A 26,711-nucleotide genomic window follows, 5' to 3' on the forward strand; every position below is an offset into this window, starting at 1 on the left:
CTCTTGTAGTTCTGCTGAAATTTGAACATTGTGACCAGGCAACACCGCATACTTCCAACTCAGTAAACATACATAGGACTCCACTATTTCCATTCCCTTCTTTTTCTTGCCTTGCTAGATTGTAAACCTGTGGACACGGGCTGTCTTTAACTTGGTATTTTTGTACAATGCCTAGAAGATCTTTGAGGTGCTGCTGGCATTGTTTATTGTTTATTTTATTTTTTATTTTGCTGCTCTTTTATTGATTTGTGCCCTGCTGTTTTGGTTCTTTCCATTTTTTCTATTGTTGATTGTGTTTAAGAATTGTATAAATTGTTTCTTGTTATTATGATTGAATTTATCATTTGAAGTTGTTCACTGCCTTGATGACAGAAAGGCAAGATACAAGTGCTTCAGCTAGAGCAAAGGCAATGGATTGGAGCTCTGGAGGAACTCAAAGAGCTCCCATAAACTGACAAAGCATTCCTGCAATGGAGGAAGAAGAAGGAAACAGGCTGGGGCACTTTCTTGTGGTGGAATTCAAGGGGCATGTTTTAGCCCTAGAGTTGAAAAAAGGCAAGGCACACAAGAAGTGGGTGGTGCGGAGTCATAGCTGAAAGGATATGGACAGTGGAAGGACTTGGCTCGGGAGAAGGATTTAGCTTGGTGGGAGACTTTGGGAAGCCAGACAGAGGCTTGGTGGGCCAGATCTGGCTCACGGGAGGTTCCCCATGCCTGTTTTAATTAATTAATACATGATTTGTAGATTCCAACAGTGCAATCCTATGTATGTCTACTCAGATGTACACCCCATTATGTTAAATGGAATCTGCTCTCAGCTAAGTGAATATAGCAGGGCTGGACAGCTTTAGCTCTTCCAGATGTTCTGGGCTACAACTCCCATCACCATTGGTATACTGGCTATAGCTGATAGGAGTTGTAGGCCAAAACATCTGGAAGTCCAGAAGTTGCCAACCCCTGGTGCACAGGATTGCAGCCTATACACAGTAGTGCTTACTTCTGAGTAGTCCCCACTGGGGCTTAATTCTGAGTGGGGCTAACTTCTGAGTAAAATTACTTAAGATTGCATTTTTTTCCTAAGGAGTTTCTTCTTCTTCTTCTTCTTCTTCCTCCTCCTCCTCCTCCTCTATAATATTGATTTATGATCTGACTATGAGTGGTGGTAATTCTGTTTTGTCTCTTGACAAAATCCTTGCAGACTAATCATAAGTCTTGACACACTAGAAAATATAATAACTGTATTAGCAAAAGGATCAACTGAAAACCATTGTGTTCCCTAGAACCATTATTCAGGCTGGATGGGAAGCAAAGCAGCAAAAACATACCCCCCAAAATATCTTCTGCAAGGTTTTCCCACCACTTCCAAGTAAATCAGGGTGGGGAGAGGGAAGGAGGAAGGGATCTAGAGTTTAGGAGTTGCAGGGGGATTAGGGAGCTCATGGTAGGTTGATGGAGGTATTTGGGTCTTGGCAGTCTCCCAATGAGGTTGCTGGAACCACAATGGGGTCTGAATTTTGGAATGTTCTTAGTTACATTGTTGTTGTTCTTGTTGTTCTTGTTGTTGTTGTTGTTGTTGTTGTTGTTGTTGTTGAGAATTACACATATTAGCCAAACCCATTCTAAACTGAGACCCTGGAACCTCACCCACCGTTTTGGAATTTCTGAAATATCTTCAGTAAAGGACTGTTGGACAGTACATTTTTAAAAAAGCAGTTCCTATTGAACAATTCCTATTGAACATGAAGGGACTTAGTTCTGAGTAAACATGCACAGGAGTGTGCTGTCAAGAAGATATAAAACCTTATGGGAGCCAAGGAAAAAATCTTTGCTGGGAAGCTTTAATGTACTCAAAATGAAATGTTAGGCACAGTATTACAAGTGCTGAGAGGAAGTGATGAAGCTAGAAAGAAGTCACATCTCTCCACACCCTGCTGTTTGCTGAAACTGTTTTGCATGGATTTATACAGAGGTGAAAGTTCTTGCTTATTTTACCCCTGGAGAGTTCCTCTGTTTTGTTTTGCTCTGCTTGTATAAGGAGCTTAATACAGTGGACCCAAACCCAGGTTCATTGAATTAACTGAAAGACTGGCATTTACGTCACTTGTCTTTTGATCGAGCCCATATAGGTAAAGCTCCAGTAAAGCCATAATTCACCAAGGCAGGGTGACTCATTCTTTTGAAATAAGACAAATTACCTTGCTGAATCATGGCTTAAATCATCCAGATTACTCTAAAAAGCCTATTTTGTTCTAGAAGAAAGGAGAAAGATTGGGTTGGTTTGCACAGCTGGAAATACTGAAAGGCTGCATGTGATCGGGTTCATGTGTACATTCCCACTGTGTGTGTGGTGCAACATGTATTTACATGTGCCATTGTCTGCACAGTGGGAGGTGCGAAGATGCGCCTGCACCAGGGTTCTTGCAGATGTCTCTTCTTTTGAGTTTTGCCCTGGATTTAGCACTTCTGATCTACCTTACCCCGATTATAGATAATCATTTATGGATGTTATTTTCTGCCACTTTGATTTCTTGGAATGCTGAGGTTGCTTCATGGCTTTTTTGTTTTAGGAAAAGCCATCTCTCTGGATGTATTTAAGTGCAGTTTTATTTTTTAAAAAACATTCTTTGCAACAACAACAAAAAAACACAAGGCAAAAAAATCATATCATAAAACATATTAATATACAGTAATCAATAACATCACTCTTGATATAGAAAAGAAAAAAGGAAGAAAAACACAAAAAAGAGGAAAAGAAGGATTAAACATTTGCATTTCAAATATATAAATTCATATAAGCCATCCATATCTAAATAGGCATCCATACAACTTCGATGGTTGTCAGAGATTTGCTCAAATATAGCAAGAGCAGCGAGATCTTCAGTTCTTTGAGGGGTAGGTGGTGGGTCTTTTTCCTTCCAAACTTGGCATATACTGTAAGTCTCTTTGCAACTGTAAGGGCTCTCAGTATCCACCTTTGCTGTTAATCTGTTAATTCCCTCTTCACTGGGATGCAATTTAAAAGTTCATGAACATCTGCTATCATCACAGATTTTTCAAGAACAAACTTTATATGAGCAATAACCTCCAACCAAAAGGAAGCCATTATAGGACATGCCCACATCATATGGCTCAGTGAGGCACTGTCCTCATTAGATCACCAGCATCTGGCAGAACTAGCCAGATTCTTCTGAACAAGCCTCCGTGGTGTCCAATATATGCAAAACATCATTTTCTGTTGAATCAGCCTCAATTTTAAATCTACAGAAATAGTACATATGGAATCTAAGGCAACTTTCCATAGATTAGACTGTACCGAGCATTCCAACTGCTTATTCCATTCCTCTCTGATGTTCTAAACATTTACTTCACTACATTCCAAAAGACTTGTATAAACAGCTATTGAAGGCTTAGCTTTCTGTGCAGAACCAATTAATTCCTCCAACAGTGCAGGAGGTACTGAAGCATCATCACTGATGGCCCGTATAGATCCCACTGAATGTACTACCAACTAGCACTAGATAGTAACTAATACTAGATAGTAATCCATAATACTGAAAATGGTAAAAACTCATTGTCCAACCCTATTAATTGATCTAAAGTATAAATTCCACTATCACCCCACCTCTTCCACATAAAGGGCCATCTCTCTATTTTCAAAACGGGATTTTTTCCTATAAAGTTAATTTAGCATGAGAATATGGATCAAAGTGCAGCTGATGAGACATTGCATGCCATGTCTCTTTCCTGCTAAAATGGTTACTGGAGCCATTCCGTCCCATAAAGTTAATTTAGGGCACAATCCTATAGGGATAGGCAGCTGCCTCCAAACTCAGAGGTGACTACCTATCCAATGTAGGGCAGGAGAAGCACGGAGGGGATCATTCTCTCCATGCTTCTCCTGCTGTGCATTTGAGGCTAGATAGCCGATTTCAGCTATTTAGCCATGGGAAGGCGGAGCAGGGGAGGAGGCTGCTGGATGACACATGGGATGTGTCATGCCGGCATTTCTGCCTTCCCTGCCCTGGAATGCCCCCCAGAATACTCTGTTTTGGCTGCTCTACACTCCTCTTCTAAGCGTGGAGTATGAGCTGTTCCATGCTGCCTGCGAGGCAGCACAGAAGCGGGGGGGGGGGGAGATCAGTTCTCCGGGAACCGACCTCAGACCACGGCTCCAAGGTCGGTTCCCAGAAAACCACATATCCATTGATTCTAAAACTACCCATGGAGTGTGCAATATAAAGGGGAATGATGCTCCAGTTTATACATTAGAATAGGAAGTGCAAATTAGGTCAGTTTGCTTAAATTTGAAGACCAAATAAAATTCTCCCCTCACCTCTACTGCTAGGAAAATGTTTGGAATAGGCCAGGCCTTTCCAATAAATGGCCCAACTTTTTGCAAAAATTACCCGAATCACTTCAGAACAAACTCATTCCAAATGGAGGTGGGGGAGTTTCGCCCCTTTTCATTACAAACAGTTTCAGCGTGGATTTAAAAACATTCTTCTTTTCTAAATGCATGCTTTTGTTTAGCACTCAGAATGCTCCATGTTTTGCTAAACACCCCGAATGAATATTTGTGACTGACAATACAATTTGAGAGTTGCGTAAGACTCTTAAATGATCTGCCGGAATTGTCTACATAATTAAAGCCTAGCGGGCAGCTGTAAGGAGGCATGCAGCGCTGTATTATACCAATAAACAATGTCAAGTGTCTTCACTGACATGCATACAAATCGGACTTGTCCATTTACTAACCTTTACTAATGTCAGTTTTTTTCCTCCCAGCAAACTGTTTAAAATGTCTCTGAGATAAAGTGCTCTGTGAGTGAAGTTTGCCAACATTTCCACCCCCTCTGGAACATAATAATGTGTTGATGGAAATAGATCCTTCTTGCAGATTTATAAAAAGCCAGAAATGAGTGGAAATTGATGGACTGAGCAGAGGAAAGAGAAATATCCTGCCTAAGATGCAGGATCAAGTATACATAAGCATTGTGCAAGTGAAAAGATGGTTTCACTTTTATCACACACTGATTGTATCAGAACTTTACCTTTCACCAGTCAATTCCAGGGCCTGATTTATAGTGTTGGTGCTGATCTTTAAAAACCTTAACGGTTTTGGACCAGTCTCCCTGAAGGAGCATCTTTTCCCATATGTTCCTGCCTAATTACGAAGATTGTGTCTTTGGAGGCTGTTCTCTGTGTACCGCTTGGCATATTGGTGTGACAGGTGGTTGCCAGTAGAATGCCTTTCCCAGGAAAATCCACCTGACATCTTCACTGCATATGTTTAGATGCCGGGTTACCACCTTCCTCTTCCAGAAAGCATTTAATCTTTAATCTGTTGCTCTAATTATTAATGTTACTGTTGGCTCTTTAATATTTTTAATGTTGAATATTTTAATATTTTGATATTTTCATTGATATATTTATTATTTTGGTTGTTATTTTATTGTTGATTGGTGTCCCCCCTCCCCATTGGTTGTAAACTGTCGTAAGGGCACCTGCCAGTTGGGCAATATATTAATTAATTAATTAATTAATTAATTTTATAACCCACGATACTTCCTGCCAAGGGCATTGAGCAACTGAAAATTCCAGCAAGGTCTGGTATGCTGGTTTTGTCCCAGGGAAAAATAGAGAACCAGTTCCATATTTGCCCCTTGGCTCATAACAGCTTCAGTGCGTGACACTTGGATATATGGAAGAGCATTTGGCTGATAACTCCACCACGTGATCAGATCAGCATCAGAGCCCTTTAGAAGATGATGAGTGAAAAAGTTGTATCACAGCATACATCCCATCTAAAATTTAGTTACTGCAATTATTTGTGGTTTAGGTTGGGGCATTACTAAAAGTTCAGAATTAATGGCACTTGGCATCATTATTGGCTTTAATGATGCAACTACAGTTTCTCTTTGCTTGATTCTGCAATGAGACACAGATAGGTTGGCACTCATACTAATATTAAAAGCTTTCATCTAGCTTTTAGACCCAGATTAGTACAATAAGCTTCAATAGGATTTTAATTACTCTGTATAAAGTGACCAAGGGTGATGGCAGGGCGCAAATGGGAAGTTCAGTAGGTTGGCCACTTATGAATCACTAAAAAAGAGGACAAAAGAGGACATAGATTTATATAAAATTTGCATATGCTAATTTAGAAATCATTAATATAATTTAAATAGAAATACAGTACTTCTCACTATAGTGTGGAAGTCTGTAACCAGGTGACCTGCATGTGTGCCTGCCTGTCCAGTCTGTCGGTTCTATTGGTTCTTTATCTTTAAACCATACTTGAACTGGCCAGCCCTTCAAATAGAGAACTGTAAAAGAGGACACATGGAGCTTTTCTACATGAGGCATTTATTGTGCACTTGTCATTCCCTACTCATGGTTGTTTACGGGTTCTTTAGACAACATGGTGGCCCTCCAGTTTCACTTCTGTTTATAAAGAGCATTTTTAGCAAGATTTTTTTAGAGTAGAGAAAATACAGTATTATTTATGAAAGAAAAAAATACACTTTTTGCACTTGTGTAGTTGCACTATTCCATTATAACACAGTGCCACCTGGAGGTTATGTGGCAGAAAAGCAGGAAAGGAAGCACCTACCATATACTGCTTGGATCTTAATTCTGTGACTAAACCGAAAGTAGATACAGCGGATTAACAGCCTCATGTTGAAAAGCCCATGGCCACCCTATAAGTGCAGGCTTAAGTGCTATTACTGCTGCTGCTTCTTTAAGTACTGTCTTTTTATTTTAAAATTACATTTTGTGTTACATTTTAAAATGTCACACGATATAGCACAAACACCTGAAGTAATGCACAAGGCATTTTACAGAACATGGAAATGCTTCAGTCCTCATCCAGACTTACAGTTTGCTTAGGCAGACATGACAGGGTCAGAGACTTGGGGATGTCAGCAGAAAGAACTCAGTGGCAGCGGAGCTATAATAGATTGAGCCAGAGTACACTGCACTCTATTGGCAATGTCATTTTAAAGGTGGCTTCGGTGACTAACTCGCTGTTGACCAAATCAAAGCTATTGCTGACTTCAGTGGGTTTTGAAGCAGATCTCGCCCTGAGGGGCTGAGTCCTATTAAACATAGGCAGGCAGACAGACCATGATGATGACCAGGTTAATGAATGACGTGGAGGTTAAGCAAGGGCCCCAGTGTGCTTTCCTCATAGTCTCATTATTGCCTCAGGTTGGCACTGGCCTGCACAATGCAGAATGTTGTTGCTACTGTTAGTAGTGTGTATCCACCCAAATAAACAGTCACAGGACGCTGAATGTGGGTTTTTTTTTATTGCGGGAGTCGTCTTTCTTTATGTCTTGTGGTTATAGCTGTACTTTCAGCTTTCTCTCTCTACATGGTCATCCACATAACTAATCATAAGAGCACATAACCAGTGGCGAGAGAGACTCTCTTCCTTCTTGCCCCACAACTCTGCCATGACTTCTAATCAAACTAACATCAGTTTTGTTCCATGAAATGTTAGGTGCTCTATCTAAATAATATATAAATAATAGAGGACCTTTAAGCTGCAACTCTGTCACACTTCCCTGGGGCTCTTGTACTTGTGGGGCTGGAGGGATTGGCTAGACCTGTAGTTCGGGGGCCTCTGTCCTGGCTCTCCTACAACCATCTGCACAGCACTGCTTGTTCAGGCTTGAGTGGCTGGTGCACACCTTTTTATTCTCCCAGGCATTTTAGCTTCCTAGTCTTTTCGCTTTGGTCTTTTAGGGAGCAATCCTATGGCCACTACTCAGTGGCTAGATGGCATAGGATATGTGCTTTTCTGGGAACTGACCTTTCCCCCCTCCTGAGCTTTGCACTCCTCACTCAGAAGAGGAGCATGGAGTGGTCAAAATGGGGTGTTCCGGGGTGATCCCCGCTCCGCCTTCCCCCAGCTAGCCGCAAATGCAGGGCAAGAGAAGCACAGAGGGAATGATCCCCTTCATGCTTCTCCTGCCCTGCATTGGATAGGTGGTCCCCCACAGGATTGCACCCTTAAATCTGTATTTTAAATCTCTGCATTGCTGCTAGGCGTTATTCTGGTTGTATTGTTATATTGTGGTCTTAATGCTTTTATATTTTATATTGTTTTATCCTGTGCTTTTTGGTTTCAATTTCTGTGAACTGCCCAGAGAGCTTCGGCTATTGGGTATAGAAATGAAATGAAAATAAATAAATGGAGTAAATCCCATTGATGACAGTGTGGCATACTACGTCTGAGTAGACATGCCTAGGATTGCCGTGTTAGGCTGCTATCCTATATCCCCTTACCTGGGAGTAGGCCACATTGAACTCAGTGGGACTTGCTTTTAAGTAAACATGTATAGGATTGTGGTATTAGTAATTCCCCTTTAATTCTGTTCATGCGCCACCAAGAGTGCCTTCAGACATTAATGATATGCACTAATGCAGGAAGAATGGTTCTCTGTAACTGCACGTATTAACACTTGAAGTTAAGATTTGTATGGGACTCTTGCAGTTGTGGGGCTGGAGGGACTGGATAGACCTGTAGGGCAGGGACCTCCTGTCCTGCTGCTCTAGCCAGCCCTTTTCCAGATCCTCCCAGCCCCCAATAAGGATACTTGAGGAGTTTATCTTTGACAATTTGGATATGGACTGACACATGCTCCACGCTTCCAGGACTAAATGTGATTGGGACTTGGTATCCACTGACTTTTGCACTTCCTGAATGTTCCTATGCAGCACATAAAATGGGTCGAAATACATTGAAAATGCGTATTATGCATTTATACAAATCTGTTGAAAAACCACTTAGAGCTTTTATTATATTAAGCAGTACACACATACTACTGAAAAACAAATGAACAAATAAATAATAAACATTTGAGAGGAAATATATTTTGAAATGTGTACTTTGAGAGAAAATATATTTAAAATACATAGTTCAATGTGGATTTTCTTGCAGATTATAAAAAGAAAAATGGCAGATCAGTGCAGAAGTTGGATAGAGTGGATTTATGGGTGAACAAATGTGGAAGCGACATGGAACAGAAATAGACAGATTCACCGCCAGCATATGGCCTTGCATGTAATGCAGTTCTCTCTGTCTTGCAGTATTCTCCTTCCTGGCCAGTGTGCTGTTGTCTTCATCTACCATGTACAGGGCTGCCCCGAGTGAAAATATTTGCAAGTTTTGAAAAATTGTGAGCTTTGGATACCCTCCATACGAATTTTTAAAAATCATATTGACAAGCTCACAGGAGACATGGTGGAATTGGTTTCATTTCCTTGCACAGAGCTGGCTTTCAAGTTGCGTTCCTGCCCAGCGCAGACCTTCCCTCCATGTGCCATCAAGTTTAGTGTTTCCAGTTACAGAAAGCACAAACTTCAGACTTTGTGCAGATGGCATCCACAAATGATATTTCCCAATACCGATTCCCCCTTCTTTCTAATATCCAAACCATATCTGTCCGAATTAAGAGCCAAAGCACACACTTTTCATTTCCAGAGATTCTATTAGAACCATACAATATCCAGCTTCATGTTATTGATTAGTAGCAGGCTGATGCCTGCACTACCAACCACCCATTTCTCCCCTCCGAGAGGTGTTTCCATTCACAATGGCTACAATTGCTGCCGGCAAAAAGGAAGTGCTCTTTGGGTGTGACGGCATGTGTCCTATTTTGCCAAGCTGTTTAAAGAATCATAAAAACCTCACCACTCTCCCGAACGAAAATCATGGATTTCTTCCCTTTCTTTTTATTACTTCTACCTCACAAGAAATAAGTGTGCTCAGGGGGAAAAAAAATGTGGCCCTACTGGTGGCAAAGCACAGCTTCACTACTTGCACCTGTATAGGTGAGAAATGGATTTATTCCAATCCTTACAGCTGTTTCTCAGTTTGACAAACCTAGGAAAAGAGAAGAATGAAATAAGATTAGTAGAAAACACTTGGCAGAGAAAGATCAGAGAATGCATTTTAGCCTGGACCTCTTAGAACTGCATCTTAACACGTTGCTTCTGCCTTTTTACACAGGATTTGATGCCTGCCTTTTAGGATGGGTCTAGATATTATGGCTGGTGATAGGTTGCCACTGAAAGCCTCCTCCCTTCCTCTCCCCACCCCCCAAGTAATGCACAATACAAGCCATGACATACTTGTGGCGTGAGCTTCTCTGCGCCTAAAACTGGCAACCAATTAGGGGTGTATGAAACCCCGCTTACCTGGCTCCGCCGGGTTCCGCTGGGGGGGAGGTGCTCCGTCCCTCCCCCCAGAATCCTCACTGGGGGGGAGGCGCTCTGCGCCTCCCCCTGGAATCCTGGCTGGCTGGCTCCACTCCGCGGTGATTCCGCGGAGCCACTGGCCAGCTCTGCCAGCAGCCGGACATCCGGCTGCTGGCTAGCAGGGACGCAAATGGTGGCAGCCGTAGCCGCCATTTGCGTCCCTGAATTCAGCCGTGATAGGCTTACGTAGCCTATCCCGTCTGGGTTAAAAAAAAACACAAAACGCGTACGCAAATGGCGGCGGCTATGGCCGCCACCATTTGTGTTCCTTATTTTTGGCCATCTTAGTCTACGTAAATATTTACGTAGACTAAGACGGCGAAAATAAGGGGGAATGCAAATAGCGTAGCGGACGCTATTTGTGTTCCCCCTTATTTTTGCCGTCTTAGTCTATGTAAATATTTCGTAGACTAAGACGGCCAAAAATAAGGAATGCAAATGGTGGCGGCCGTAGGCGCTGCCATTTGCGAATGAGTTTTTTTTTTTTAAACCCAGACGTGATAGGCTATTTAAGTCTTTATGTAGCCTATCACGAATGGGAAAAAGAAACATGGTGGTGGCAGCCGCCGCCAGTTGGAAGACCAGCCGCCGCCGCCGAAGCTGCCACTAGAGCCGCCGCAGTCTGGAACATTCGCCCCAAGTAAGTCTCATCCCAGGGGGGATCCGTGGGGGGGCCAGGGGGCAGGCCGTTCCGCCACAGAGTTTGGGGGGCTGAATGCACTGGCATTCAGCCTCACCGAGATCCATGGCAGAATTCTCTGACATCCCTACAACCAATGAAATGCAGGGAAGACCAGAGAACTTACCAACACAGCAGCATCATGCTGTGTGTTTTGCATTGCTAGACGGTATAGGAGAGAGAAGCAGAGAAGGCATGAGATTGCTCTTCTGGGTGCAATTGTGCAATGTGTCGCTCTGCCCTCCAACTCATTTTATCTAGTAGGGCAGCTGTCGTATTTCTGAATCTTTGGTTTCAAGAAAGAAAAATCACTACATACTTTTAAAGTTCACGATAATATGGGTGAGGATCCAATGAACCCCACTCCTTTAAATTGTCCCAGACAGTCCAATTAATGATTATAGTTTATCAAGATTTGTATTTATGTTTGTTATCTGTCTCCTTCCAAAGTTGGGAAAGGCGAGCTGTGTAATGTGATTAAGAGGCTGAGCTCAGTAAAGGTTCCAAGAACTGGGTCATTACTGAGATGGAGTGCTGGATTAAAAGGATTTAGGAAAGTGGTAGGATTTGATTTGCATATTGCTCTAAAGACCTTTGACTTAAAAAGCTTCCTCTTAAAGATTATCACGCCAAAATATTACATCAAGCAATTTAGTAGCTGAAAATTACTCTTGTCTTCTTTGACCTTGTGTATAGTACAGCCCCAATATTTCTAAACTGCATTTATTTTCCGTCATTCGTAATATATATTACTGCACCATGGAACAACATAAATGAATGGGGGATAAGAACACCAAAGACCTACATTGTGAAATAATCAACCTTACCAAACGGGGAGATATTCATAGGGTTCCAGCATTAAGCATGCATTTTTTAAAGTTAAGGTGCAATCCTATGCATGTTTAGACATTTAAAAAGGTCTTACAATTCCCAGCATGCACCTTAGAAGCTTAAGGGAGCAATCCTATGTCCCCTACACAGTGTCCGGGAGACATAGGATTTTTTAGTTTCTGGGTCCAAGGTCAGCAGGGCTCTGACCTAGGAGCCCAAAAACTGCTCTCCCTGCCCCCTCATAGCTGGCATGAGTCTCTCCACACTGACTATGTCTCCGCACTCTGAAACAGAGGGCAGAGACATGAAAAAGGGGGCTGTCCCAGGGTGGGGAGGAAACCATGGAAGCTGCATTATGCAGCTTCTTATGCGCCACATGGCCTCCCCCCCCCCACTCCAGAGCTCCGCAGCTAGACAGGTGAAATTGTCTGTCTAGCCAAAAACGCAGGGTGGCCAGAGCACGGAGCCAAAGATCCGGCTGCCCTGCATCGGTTAGTCATCAGCCTCCGAGTTCAGAGGCTGATGACTATTTTCATAGGATTGCTCCTTAAGCTGCCCACTTTTATTCTGAAACTGGTTATGCAAGGCCCGATCCATATTGTGTTCCCAGTCCAGTCCTTGTGCTGATCCCCCCAACTGCTAATTGCCCCCACATATACTGCTTGCCGTGAACAGCACTTTTTAGGGAAAATAGCAATGAGAGCGAGGGATTTCCCCACCCCCTCAAATGGAGGTGGCCAGCTTAACCATGCTATTTGAAAACCATGCTTATTGTAACATGTAGTTTGGCCTTGATAGCTGCAGCAAACTGAGCATACACAGTGCTCTATATACAGAGTATACTAAATACTAGGTAAGCACGGCAGAAACCCATGATTGTGAACTCCACAATGAAGATACTGTTTTGGGGAGAAAAATTATCCTCACAAATGTCAGAAAAGTGTGTGTGGGAGACAGAAGGACGAAGAGATATAGCTCTTCTTTGTGGGAAGAAATTGGCTTTTGAACTGGAGACTTTCAACTCCAAAGGACTGTAAAGCAATAAAATAAATTAAAACACACACACCAACACATGCAAATATGACATGCCATTTCCAAACCTGCATCTACTCCACAAAATCTGGAGGTATTGCACACCTTTCACCCATTTTCTTGTGAGCTGATGTTTAAATCATTTTAACTCAAAAGCTGTCTGTGTGCCAGTGTGGTGGCAATATAGATTTTGCATGTTAAGAAAATCTTTCACATGGAGCTATAAATCTAAGATAAGGTGAACATATTTATTAGTCAGGAAGAGGGGTGCCTTAGAGAAGACCCCACCCTTTATACCTGAGACAAATACCTCATCCCAGACAGGTTGGAAGCAGCCATCATTAGCCTGATAAAACTGACAGTAGAGACACTCCTTTTTATTCCTCCAAATCACGTTCTTTTTCACATTGGCCAATCACTCATACCTCAATTGCAGTCTATTTCCTGCCATCACCATTAACCTGACTTAGACTCTTGTCGCTCTAGTGCATACCCTCTATTACTTTAAAATACCAGGCTCAGCTGGCTAGCCATTTTTACCTCAGTGCTTTATATTACATTCCTACTTTATAATACAGAAGCTAGATTAAGTCATTTCAAATTATTCTCCTGTCACCCTCAGGTTCAAATACACATGCCTCACTCAGGCTGCTAAACCTCTGTTCCTGCTGACATATAGTTCTGAACACTGCATTCAGGACAGCAGCTCATGAAAGCAAATGAGCTCATACATAAGCATTTTCCAGAAGCAGTGGGGAGGGGGGAGGCCCATTCCATCTCCTGTCCTGCCACTGTCAACGTGAAGGAGACATCCACGAGCCTCTTAAACTGTACCCTACAGAGAGCCAGTGTGGTACACCGGGTTGCTGAGGTGAATGGCTCCAAAGCAACAGAAGGAAGGCTCCTCCCCACAATTTTAAAGCTGATCAGCATAAGGAAGACCCATCACACGCACGCATGCACATGCACACGCACACACGCACTTTACACATATGAACGGAATTGATTCTCTACCTATGTCACTTCACTGCCCTTGTTCGTTAGTACCTCCACTGTTATGAAGGTGGAACCAAACGGAAAATCTAGCTGTTAGATTCCAGTTTGGTATACCTTTCTGGGCACACTGGCAGTGTCACCAGTGGGGGCTGCTGAGAGAACACAGAGGCCATTGTGTGTATGAAACAAAGGAGATAAACAGCTATAAGACTCTTAGACTGGGTTTGCACAACACGGTCAGCCACAGTGGGTTGTGAGTCTTGTCGGTGTCAGCTTGGCTTATCGTGATGCCCGAACCAAGTGTGGACGATTCAGCATGGGTTGCTTTTCACGAACAAGCCATCCTGAGGACACACGGCTTGTAGCAGAGTTGTTGAGGGTGGCTTGTTCTCAGGGTGGCTTGTCGTGATATCTGAACCCAGCAACATGGCTTGCTTGGCCCCAGTGGCTACAGAACTGCTTGGTAAGAGCAAGCAGCAAAAAAGGCCGTGACAGTTTTCACCATCTTGCCAATGCCTCCTCCAGCCTCCCTCCTCTCTTGCCACTGACTGTCCCTCCACCAATGCCAAAATGGCACTTCGGAAGGACCGTCACTCATTTGCCACCTTAAAAAAAAATGTTTTCAGTGCCTCGGGAGTATGCCAATGGGCTCATTTTAAAAAGCGTATTTTTTCCTGGCCTTTTGCAAATGCGCAAGAGTGCAGAACTGCGTGTCCACTAGGTGTAGCCTTGCCTTGTCAATATGTTACAGCTGCCAAAGTGGGGTAGGTAATGTACTGGGAAATAGACAAAGCAAGACTGCGCAGAGGCTAAACTACACTCACTTGTGAAAGACCAGGGACAAAGTAATAATAAGAGAAAGCACACTTCGGAAGCACTGAAAAAGGGTGGGGGGAGTGAAAGAAGTGACTGCTCTGAAAGGAATACTAAAGGTGGGAAGCAATAACTCCCACTTGGCAATGTCATCTGCTAGCTATTAAGCCTTGAACTGACACTTGCCAGTGTCCTCCTCCCTTTCCACACTTCCCTGAGGCCCAATGCAGACCACAAATGGGAGTTATTTGCTCCACCCCACCCACCCATGTACTAGGATTGGCAGTGGCTTTCTGGTGCCCCAAACGAAGGACTTTGTATCACCTGCTACTTGATCCTTCAAACTGGAAATTCTGGGTTGATTTTCTGCATGCAAAGCAGGTTCTCTACCGCTGAGCTATGGTCCCAAATGATAGGTGATGGGATGATGTTGAGCACATGTAGGACATGTTTTTCCATACACTGGGGGCCAGTGTGGTGCAGTGGCCAGCGTGTTGGACTGGGACTGGGATGAGCCAGGCTCAGATCCCTACTCAGTCATGAAGCCCAGTAGGTGGCCTTGGGAAAGCCCCTATCTCTCATCTGATCCTACCTCACAGGTTTGCTTTGAGGATAAAATGGGCATGGGTGGTGATCCATGTATGTCATCTCAAGCTCCTTAGAGGAAGGAGGTATAAAAAACATAATACATAAAATAAATAAATCTAATAATTGGAAGAGACCATAGGAATGTGGTCATGGCTACTGCATTCAGAGAGACATCAGGAAAGAGACAGTCATCAGGTAAACCATCAGTCATCCCTCCACAGCCTGGGCCCTGTTATCATAATTCTCTTGTCCCAGTGATATAGAGGATTGGAGGGCTAGAGATGGACATGAAAGGTGCATAAATTGATAGGTTGTTATAGCTAGGTATATTCTCCCATTGTAGGAGAAAACAGGATTCTTCATGGTAAGACTTCTTCTGTTTCCCCAACTTCCATATGCCAGACCTAACACCTGATGAACATGGCAACTGCCTCATAAATGCATGGAGCAGGATTCTTGAGAATTTGCATAGAGTGGGATTAGATAATTAAAAAGATGTTCATCAGATCAGAAAATATATTAATATTGTTCTAGAACTCATGCCTCAGGCTGGTTTCAAGATAAATTAACCAAATAAGAGTGAGGAACAAGCACAGTTATTTTATTTTATTTATTTATTGCATTTATATCCCGCCCTTTTTCCTCTTGCAAGGAACCCAAGGCGGCTTACATTATCCTCCTCCTCTCCATTTTATCCTCACAACAACAACCCTGTGAGGTGGGTTGGGCTGAGAGTCTGTGACTGGCCCAAAGTCACCCAGTGAGCTTCCATGGCCGAGTGGGGACTAGAACCCAGATCTCCCAGCTCCTAGTCCAACACTCTTGCCACTACACCACACTAGCTCTATGTTATAAAACATAGTGAGAAAACATTCTTGGGAGAAGGAAGAAATAAAGATCTGAAGCAATAACAAGAACAATTGCACAGTGGGGCTGTGTCATTCTTTCTAATTAGAGAGAAAACAAAGCCCCCCCCTCAAACTGAGTTAACAAATGGCTTCTCAGAATTGTCTGTTCAACTGTTATACAATTGTTATGATTATTGTCATAATTATGATTATTGATTTCTATGGTGTTATGTTCAGGTGCTCTACAGCGTAACACAAACACAAAGAGACACACATACACACAGTAGGTCCCTGTTGCAAAGTGATTAATACAATCTAAAATTTGCCAGTAGGAGAGACAACAGAGGGAGAGGACAGAGGAGAGAGTCAAAATTATTAAACCACAGAAATCGCGTCAGAATATGAGAGGGACGGATGTGAACAAAATCTTCAGTTTTAAAAACTGCGTTAGTGCATTTTTAGATCTTTACACTGCTGCCAGCTTTTACCTTGGTTACTTCTTTGGTTTTATTCTGTTTTAAATTTATGGTTTTATATTATGTTTTACTATGTTATTGCATTTTATGGTTTTGAGCTTTGTCTTGTAAATCACCCAGAGAGTTTCAGCCAATGGGTGGTATAGAAATGTAATAAATAAATAAGGCCGCAGTCCTATGGGGATAGGTGGCTGCCTCCAAACTCAGAGGCGACTGCCTATCTGATATGCAGGGCAGGAGAAGCATGGAGGGGATCATTCCCTCCGTGCTTCTCCTGCCTGCATTTGCGGCTAGACAGCCGATTTTGGCTGTCTAGCTGCGAGAGGGTGAAGCGGGGGAGGAGGCTGCTGGACAACACATAGGATGTGTCATACCGGCATTTCCGCCTTCCCTGCCTCGCAGCACCCCCGGGAATGCCTCATTTTTGCGCTCCTCTTCTGAGTAGGGAGCATGGGGCCATTGTGCAGTGCCTACGAGGCAGCGTGGAATGCGGGGGGGAAGGTGGTTTCCAGAAACCCACATATCCTATGACCATCTAGCCACTGACTAGTGGCCATAGGATTGCTCCCTAAATAAATAAATACAAAGGAACACATACTTGGGCTGCATTCCCGTACACGCTTACCTGAGAAGAAGTCCCACTGAACTCAATGGGGCTTACTTCTGAGTAGACATGTGTAGAACTACCCTGCCAGACTTTGCTTCCATTGAGGATGAGAACTGAGGACTTCACAGAAAAAGGGAGCTTTGAGGAGCAGGATGCAGAAAGAAAACAGGGCAGCATTAGCCAACAACTAGTGGGTTCCCTCCTACAGTTTCTTTACTGCTCCATGGGTTTGCTCTGCCCCTCCACCTCAATTTCCAGTTTTTGAAATATCTATTATTCATAATAAAACACAAATGTTGCTGTTCATTCACAACATTGTACTAAGAACTCACTTTTTCTTGAAAGTAGAAATGATGCCAGGTTGAATGCATTTTGAAGATTAAAAAAATTATTGTAATGTTAGTTATTTATCCTGTCAAATACATTCTTGCATTTAAAAAATTACAGGAAATTAAACATAAATAAACCATATTAACCCTAGCAGTGAATAAGTTCATATCACATCTTGCACTTTATCATTCCACTGCATCACAAACAGATTCCATGATTTTTTATAAACCCATCTGTTGCCACCTCACCCTAACTATACACCCTTACTTGGGAGTAAGTTCTATTGAACCCAGTGTCCCATATTTTCATGCACCATACTTCATCCAATGGAGGATTAATGTTTTTCCATCTATTTCTTATGATCAGTTAGAACAGGGGTCCCCAACCCCCGGACCGCGGGCTGGTACTAGGCCGTGGCATGTTAGGGACCAGGCCACAGCAGGGGTGTGGGAACCCCCCTTACCTTGGGTCCATGGGGGGGAAGGCAATCCCCCCCCAGGAATCCTCGCCAGCCCTGGCTGGCTCCGCTCTGAGTCATCAGAGCTGCCGGCTGGCTCCAGCTGCTAGCGGACTTCCAGCCGCTGGGATGGAAATGGTGTCTGTGCGGATGCCATTTGTGTCCCTGTTCTTCAAGTAATTGGCTATGTATGTACATACATATGTACGTAGCTGATTACTTGAAGAGCAGGGACTCAAATGGTGTCTGCGTGGACATCATTTCCATCCCAGCGGCCGGAAGTCCGCCAGCGGCCAGAGCCAGCCGGCAGCTCTGCAGACTCGGAGAGGAGCTGGCCAGGATTCTGGGGGGGGGGGGGTGGACCGCCACCCCCCCTGCTGACTGCCTCCCCCCCTTGGACCCAAGTTAAGGGGGGTTCCCACACCCCTGCTGCGGCTCGGTCCCATCCCCCCCCCCAGTCTGTTGAAAAATTGGTCCCTGGTGCCAAAAAGGTTGGGGACCGCTGAGTTAGAAGATGTACTACCATTTCATAGGCTCAAATATCACTCTGTCTTAAACATTTCCAAATAGAAATAATGGATGAAATTCAATGTTGTACAATGGGACTTTCCCCCTCCAGAACAGATTTTGACAGTGCACTGGGGGATTCGGAGAGGAATAAGAGTAGGAGGAGGAATCACCGGGCTCCATGTTCCATTGACAGAAACTATTCCATCAGTGGGAGGGGTTAATTGGATGCCATCCTGTAACTCATATCTAGGGATGGCTGAACTCACCCCTGCCCATGTTGCACACCACTTGCTGGAGCCATGCTGGCTGCCTGACCCTGTTCATCACACCCGACAAGATTCTGGGTGGTCCGCAGATGCCTGGTGAGTGGTGCCCGGTGTCCCACTGCTCCATCCATCCACCATTTTGTGGGGAATGGTGGCTCATCCTTTTATGTAAAAGGCCCTTTTGTGCAAATGTCAGCTGTAAATAGCCCACTTATGCAAAATTACAGGTGTAAATGATCTATTTAAACCATTCACAAATCACAACTAATTTGCAAAAAATGGCCCTATTTACAGCTGCCATTTGTGCAAAAGGGCCTTTTATGTAAAAGGACGAGATGCCATTTCCCCACAAAATGGCAGCTCAGCAGAGTGACAGGGACCACAGCTCTTGCCCAATTTGGTGCGTGCTGAGTCTACCAAGAGTGGGGTCCATGGTTATGGCATCTGGGGAACTGAGCTGGTGAGAAATTGCTAAGCCTTGAGCCCCAACTGGACACCTGAAACATCCCTAGTCATATCCTATTATATTTTTGGTCCCTGTTAATAATAACATCCATTTTTAATCTTAAAACAAGTTCAAAATATTATCCCAACTAGATGTATGCCTCAAATTATCAGTTATTATCAGTAATCTGTTTTTTAAAAATAATAATTTTTAAAATGGTGTTTAATTTATTTAATCTTTTTATCATTTTATCTTTTATCATTCACTGCTCTGGAATCTGTTTAGATATGGAACAGTATATGCTGTAAATAAATACAGTATGGATCATTTGCCCCAGGTTAATTAGGAGAATTTCTAAAATTAATTCCAGAATTGGAGCACGCACAGTATGCCATGACTTTCAGTTCCTTCAGTACATCATTTGCATCTTTTCTCCCTCTGCGTTACCAATGCATATATGTACATTGATAGACGCCCCCCCTCCAAAAAATCTTGATGTCTTTGTGTGTATAATTGCAGATGCTTTTTTGACATTGATTTCTAGGGGCACAATGTGTTTCTGCAGTGTACATTGGTAACATCACACTAAAAGAATTGTGATATAAGTATATGTACAATTTCATCAAGATTAGGGACAGGGGAAAATTCATTTAATTTGATTTTTAATGCAAACTCACCAAATTTGGCACTCTCAAACCAATACATGAGCTGAAACTCAGTAATCCTTCCAAATTCGCAGTTCTCCAAATTTTGCAATGGAGTTATCCAATCCAAAAATGTGCATATTAGTGAAAATAGCATTCAAAATGCATTATGGCTTGCAAAATGTGTATATTAGGTGAAATTGTGTGCAAAAATGCATGTATTGGGAGAAATCTGTACAAAAATACGTACAATATTTTTTTAAAAAAAAGTTTAGAAGTTCAAGATGAACCAATCTTAATATAGGGAAAATGAGAAATGGAGAAAAAGCAAAATTGACAGATTTGTCCAAGCCAAATCAAGATTGCATCTGAAGGGGGCAATGTGTATGTGTATATCAGTAACACAGGGTGTGCGTGTCTGTGTTGGGGGGCTAAGATGCAAATGACCTGAAGGAACTGAAAACTGAGGCAACTGCACAGGATTCTGTCCCAAATTTAGAAATGTGTTACATTATAGTTGACTTCTGTGCCACATTTTGGCCCTTAAGGCGGCTCACACAGGTTAATACAAATAGAAAATATGAACAATAGAATGAGGTACAACTTACAAGAAATATAAAACAGCAATATAACAATAATATTTTAAGAGTGGGGGAGCTAAGAAAAAAAGAACTTTCCTAAAGGTCTAAAGGCCCTGTTCTTGCTTGCAACAGGGCAGTCTCTTAGAATATACACTGTCAGCCCAGAAGAGTCCCTGAATGCTCAGGAGGCCACATGACATCACATGGTGTCCTAGGTGTTCCAGGAAGTGTTGCGGGCTAAAAGCTTCAGTGTGAAGAGCCTATGATGCTGAGACATGGGCCATTCTGAGAGTAAAAAACACACCGAGAAAGACACCTTGGTCACCTCCTCCACTTATAAGGTAAAGGGAACCCCTGCCTCCCCCCTCCCTGTTACAAATTTCATCAAAATTCTCCCCCTTCACAGCCTCTTTTGCTGGTGTCTTCATTTCTCCCCCAATTCCCACAAATTGCCAAAAATAAAAGCCTTAAAATATTCGGCACAGCACTAGCAGAAGTAACTCCACCACAGAGAGTCATTTGCCCCTTGTGCAGCTTCCCAAAGGCAGCTACCTTTCAAGCAGCTGCTACTCATAAGATTCCCTGGCAGGAAAGCAGGACAGAGCCATAGTTCAGTGGTAGAGCATGTGCTTTGCATTCAGAAGGTCCCAGGTTCAATTCCCAGCATCTTCAGGGAGGAAAAACACCTGCCTGAAATCCTGGAGAACCGCTACCAGTCAGTGTTGACAGTAGTGGACTGGGTGAACCAATGGTCTGACTGAGAATAAGGCGGCTTCCTATCCTAGGTGGAAAACTGATGGTCAGTCCCCTGCAGAAGTAAAAACTAGTATTTTTTTTTTAAAGCCACAATCCTTCATCTGCTTACCTGGGGGTAAGCCCAATTGGATTCTATGGGATTTACTTCTGAGTAGAAACATATATGATTGTGTTGTTAGTTTCCACTTTGAATACAAGACCAGGTAATTCATAACTCCCAAATCCAGGGAGATAGCCAATAGGGACGATTTCAGAAGAAGCATCCCTTGCATCATGTGTTAGAAGGCCGTTCCAGGAATCAGATTTGGTGTCAAGAGTAGGTATGGTTGGGCACCTGCCAAGGGCCCACACCCTAGCAGGGACCCATTGACAAGACACCCCCCCCCCGAGTTGCTCTTCCTTTTCACCATTGCAACCTTCTTGTTCACCTGCCTCTCACTCTGGCCCAGGCAATGGTGGTGGTGGGAGGAAGGAGCAATAGATGCCACTGCCAACTGCTCACTGGCTCTCTGCCTGTCAAGCAAGGAAGTGGCGGCAATGAGGAGAAAGAGAAGGAGGAGCAATAGCAGCTGATGACAATGGTGAGGAGAAGGCAGTGAGAAGACACACTCACTGAGGGCATCTTGCCCAAGGACCCTCAAAAATCTGGAGCCTACAATGCCAGGCATAAGAGATAAAACTGTGTGGAGATTTTTAAGAGAGTATGAGAAATTTGGATGGTTGAGCCTGGCCCTGGTAGAGTTGGAGGAGTCAAGGACACAGGAAGAGAAATAATGGGAAAGAAGGGAAGAAAGACAGGTACAGAGGGTAACAACAACAAGGAGTTTGTGCTGGATACAAAAGTGAAAGGGAAATTCATGCCATTGAAACGGGCTTAAGCACACCTACCCCTGTCTTGCTCTGTGGCTTTGCTGTATATTAAATTCATGCTTGTGCTTCCACTGGTTGCCACTGGCCTGCTTTCTTTTATTACTTATTTCTTTTATTTTATTTCTATACCGCCCAATAGCCGAGGCTCTCTGGGTGGTTCTTTTCTTCCCATCCCCAACCTGCCCCAACATCCCTACAACAGTGTCACCTTTCCCTGTCTCTTCTTGGCAGCACATTAACTCAGCTTTAGGTGATTTCTGTGAGTGCCCTGCAGTCACCTATCGACCAAGAATAAGTTCACTCTGATCCAGGGAAAAATTGGGAAATTGTAATGAGTAAGCAGAGGTGCTGGATAACTGGCCGGACGGTTGTTCTAGACAATTGTTCCAATTACCTAATGGGAGACTAGCCCTGAATCCAAAGTAAGAAATGATCTGTATTCCAACACACACACACACACACACACACACACACACACACCATTTGGAGTGTTGTAAACCAGAATTTTCTTACCTCTAAAAAAGTTTATGAAATTACAGATATGTGTTTATGAGCAGAATAAAAGCTAAGCGGCATCGTTGGCAACATTTGTCCGTCTGTCTAGCATAGATATTGGTTTTTATCTTTATTTTTGGACAGAAATAATTCAGATTACATTGTGCTTCCACCACAGTAGCCTGTCATATATTATCAGCTTAAATGAAGGCAAGTGGCCTGATCATGTGATTTAGAAATGCACACATCCATGGCAAATGCAAATTAAATTAGCTTCCAGAGGGATTTGCATAATATTAATTTGATGTTTACCACCGTGCATTATAATAATAATGTACCTGTAACATTTTCTATCTGGAATGTTGTGGGGAAAAAGGTCTCTGATAATATGAGCATTTTAAATATATGTGCTCATATATATTTAAACACATAGTCACACATGGGAATGGTAATGTGTAACCCCATTTCGATCGTCACCCATGCAATTAATGCTCTGAGTTCTCAGACAGAGATGTATAAAGCTTGGACTACAAAGGAATAACAAGTAATGCAGTAGTGGCTGGTGTCCCCCTAAATGTGCTACATGTCCCACCAACCCACTCCCACCAGTGGAGCATAATGGGATAGGAGGTGGAGTATGGAGGTCTGGTTTAATGGACCAGGACCCTGAACCCTCATCCTCATCAGAAGATCCCAAACTCTTGTCCTCAGAAGGAGATGCTCCTGAGTTAACTGTTCAGGGAGAAGACTCAGCTACAGAAAGGCATAAGAGCATAAGAAGAGCCATGCTGGATAAGACCAAGGGTCCATCTAGTCCAGCATTCTGTTCACAACAGGGTAGACTCGATGGTCTTGTAGGCCCCTTCCAACCCTGCTATTCTATGATACTATTCTATGAACCAGCTGTTAACGGGACACCCACAAGCAAGACATGAGTGTAACAGCACTCTCCCACCCATGTTCCCCAGCAACTGGTATACATAGACATACTGCCTCTGATACTGGAGGCAGCATAGAGCCATTAAGGCTAGTAGCCATTGGTAGCCTTCTCTTCCATGAATTTGTCCAATCCCCTTTTAAAGCTGTCCAAACTGGTGGCCATCACTACATCTTGTGGAAGTGAATTCCATAGTTTAGCCACTCTGTGAAGAAGTGCTTCCTTTTATCATTCTGTCCTGAATCTCCCACCAATCAGCTTCAGGGGATGACCCCAGGTTCTAGTATTTTGAGAGAGGGAGAAAAATGCCTCCCTATCCACATCATAATTTTGCAGACCTCTATCATGCCTCCTCTTACCCCCCCGCCCTTTTCCAGGCTAAACAATCCCAGCTGTTGTAACCTTCCCTCATAGGAGAGTTGTTCCACCCCTCGATCATTTTAGCTGCCCTTTTCTGCCCTTTTTCCAGCTCTACGATATCTTTTTTTAGGAATCATGAAGCTTCCCCCTCCTCAGGACCCAGTTCTTTAGGAAGACCCCCAGGGATCTGCCCTCACTGCATCCAGAGGAGGTTGTATTGCTATCATCAGACCCTGAGGGGTCCAGCCCTTCAAACACTGTGGTGACACTGCATGCCACTGTGTCATCACAGACTGGGACTGCTAAAACAGATTCCCTCCCCCCGGAATCCTGCCTGGCCGGCTCCGCTCTGCTCCGCGGCAAGGCAAGGCATGATAGGCTACGTAAGTATCTGCGTAGCCTATCACAGCAAAAGGCAGGGACGCAAATGGCAGCCGCTTTGCCATTTGCGTCCCTGCCTTTTGCTGTGATAGGCTACGTAGATACTTACATAGCCTATCACGGCTTGGCAGGGATGCAAATGGCAGCCAGCGTAGCGGCCACAGCCCGGCAGTGGCCGGAAGATGACCTGGAGCCGCCACGGCTAGGTAGGCTCCGTCCCGAGGGGATTCCGCGGGGTGGCAGGGGGGGATTGCTCCATTCTGCCACGGACTCCGGGGGGCTGGATTCTAAAGAACATGGCCTCACTGGACTCCGTGGCGGAATTCTCCAACATCCCTACCATGTTCCAGTTCCAGTTCTTACTTCTCTGGAAAAACTCACTTGCTCAAAAGCCTGGTGGAAACCCTGGAACCCAGGCCTCATCAGTGTCCAAGGGTGTCAAGCCCTTGCCAGGACAGAGACAGAACAATTAGGGGGCCAAGAGGCAGGCCTTGGTAGTTCATATGAACACTCAGTTCATAGAAGTTATACAGCTAATGCATGTGCTTACACATCCCTTGCCTCCAGGGAAACTGGGGGGGGGGGCTAACTTGCATGACCCTGCTCCTCCCTTCACACATTCATTTGAGCACCTGAAGAGGTCTAGAGTTTTGGCAAAGAACAGCATGCTTTTATTCAGCTCCCCCAAACTCCAGAGTGGATCACATAAGCCAGGATGGATTCCAAGTTTTACTCCTATTTTAGCAATGAAAAAGTAATATATATTTTAAAAAATGCCTTGCTGGGTCAGAGACCGCTAGACAAGGATTTTGAACAGCAGTGAAGCTGTGCTATATTATCCTTGCACCTGAAAGACTCCAATCCAGTGAGAGGATTATTTTTATTACCTCTTTGTCATTAGCTTACACCTTGGGATGCAGATGTGACATAAGGTCTTGGATAGCCTCCCCCAACCTGGCATCCTCCAGATGTTTTGGACTTCATCTTCCTTCAGCCCCAGCCACCATGGCCAATGGTCAGGATTTCATTTCTCTCTTCATTTCAGCCAGCACGTTAACATTTTATCTCCAAGGTAGCTTTGTAAAGAAGAAGCTAAGTATATGTTGTCTCATCATCTTTCAGTGCTAATTTATTTGCATTAACTAACAGGTTATATTTGTCAGTAAAGTAAGATCTGTGTCTGCCACTTTCACCCCTTTTATAGTAATAGACACCCTTAATTTCAGAGTCTGGAATCTAAAATAATTGAATCCTATAATCTGAAAACATGGACATAAACAAAATCAATCTAACTGTAAAGTTTTGATGTACAAGATAGGATTGTATCTTTTTCACATTAGTAAGCCTGAATACTTCATGTATTTAAATATTTTGACTTAGGAACAACAGTGATCGCAGACTGTCATGTAGTACAGGATTCATTCCATTCCTGATAAGCCATGCAGTCATCTAATGTGCTACATGTAAAAAGCCAAGACTTCTGGACCACATAAAAAGCTTATATGTATTTGTTGCAATTGAGGTTCTTTGTGCTGATGGCCCTTTTGTCTGCTTCTTTGTTAAACCAGGCAGCTTCCAGATAGATGGGGCAAAGTTTGTAAAACAAAACAAAAATGGGATGGCAGCATTAGCTCTTGTGGGCCCTGGCATTGCCTCACCATACAGCGAACTGATGGGATACAGACCCACCACGCTCATTGGTAGCTCTTGTATGTTCAACCTCTTCCTCCACTTCTGCCTTAGTACTGCAGTGCTACTTAGGAAAAGGGTAGAATTCAACTCTCACTGGGTGCTGTGTGCTTCCTGCTGGTGTAGAAACACTTCCAGTGTGGGATCAGGACCCACTGCTTTTGAGAAGGCTCCAGAAATAAAGGGAGGCCTCTGGGCATGGAGGTTGTGTTTTATCTTCACCTTGTTGCCTTGGAGGCCTTCCAGCAAATGAAGCAGGCATCCAGTGCATTCCCCTGTGATGTCCTAGAGCAGCTTTCTCCAACCTGGTGCTTCAGATCATTTACAATTTGCAGTATAGTTTTGCTTCTGTTCCAAATTTCCATGCACATTTGGAGAACAAACGTAGCAGACATTTAAATTTCCCCACAATGCAATACCCATAATGTACACTGTAGGCATTGCACTGGGGTCTGAACTGAAGCAGCTGCCATACCACTGAGTCCAGTCATAGGAGCTCAGCACTCCTTTCAGTGGCGTTGCTGGAATGGTGGCCCAGTGCGGGCAGCCTAGCAGCAGTACTCACAGAAGCACCATTCCCACATGGCTGGACTCACCGGTATCACCACCTACAGTGCCATGACTAAAATCTATGCGCTGTGTGAGCACTGCATTGTGGGGGAATTAAAATGGTGGTTGCACTGAAAAATCCAGCTACTTTGGCCCAGTAGTCCTATATCAACACCAGCCCCCCCCCCATAAATGGGGGCCTAGAGGCCAATATCTATGGCTGTCCTGCTGTGGCAGGATCTGGCTTGGATTAATTTAAACTAAGGGCTAACCCCAAAGCAAGTCAATCAGCATTTAATGGT

The sequence above is a fragment of the Heloderma suspectum genome, chromosome 7 (assembly GCF_057233095.1).
Source record: "Heloderma suspectum isolate Gila_16-S chromosome 7, 16-S_ref, whole genome shotgun sequence".
NCBI classification, from domain to species: domain Eukaryota; kingdom Metazoa; phylum Chordata; class Lepidosauria; order Squamata; family Helodermatidae; genus Heloderma; species Heloderma suspectum.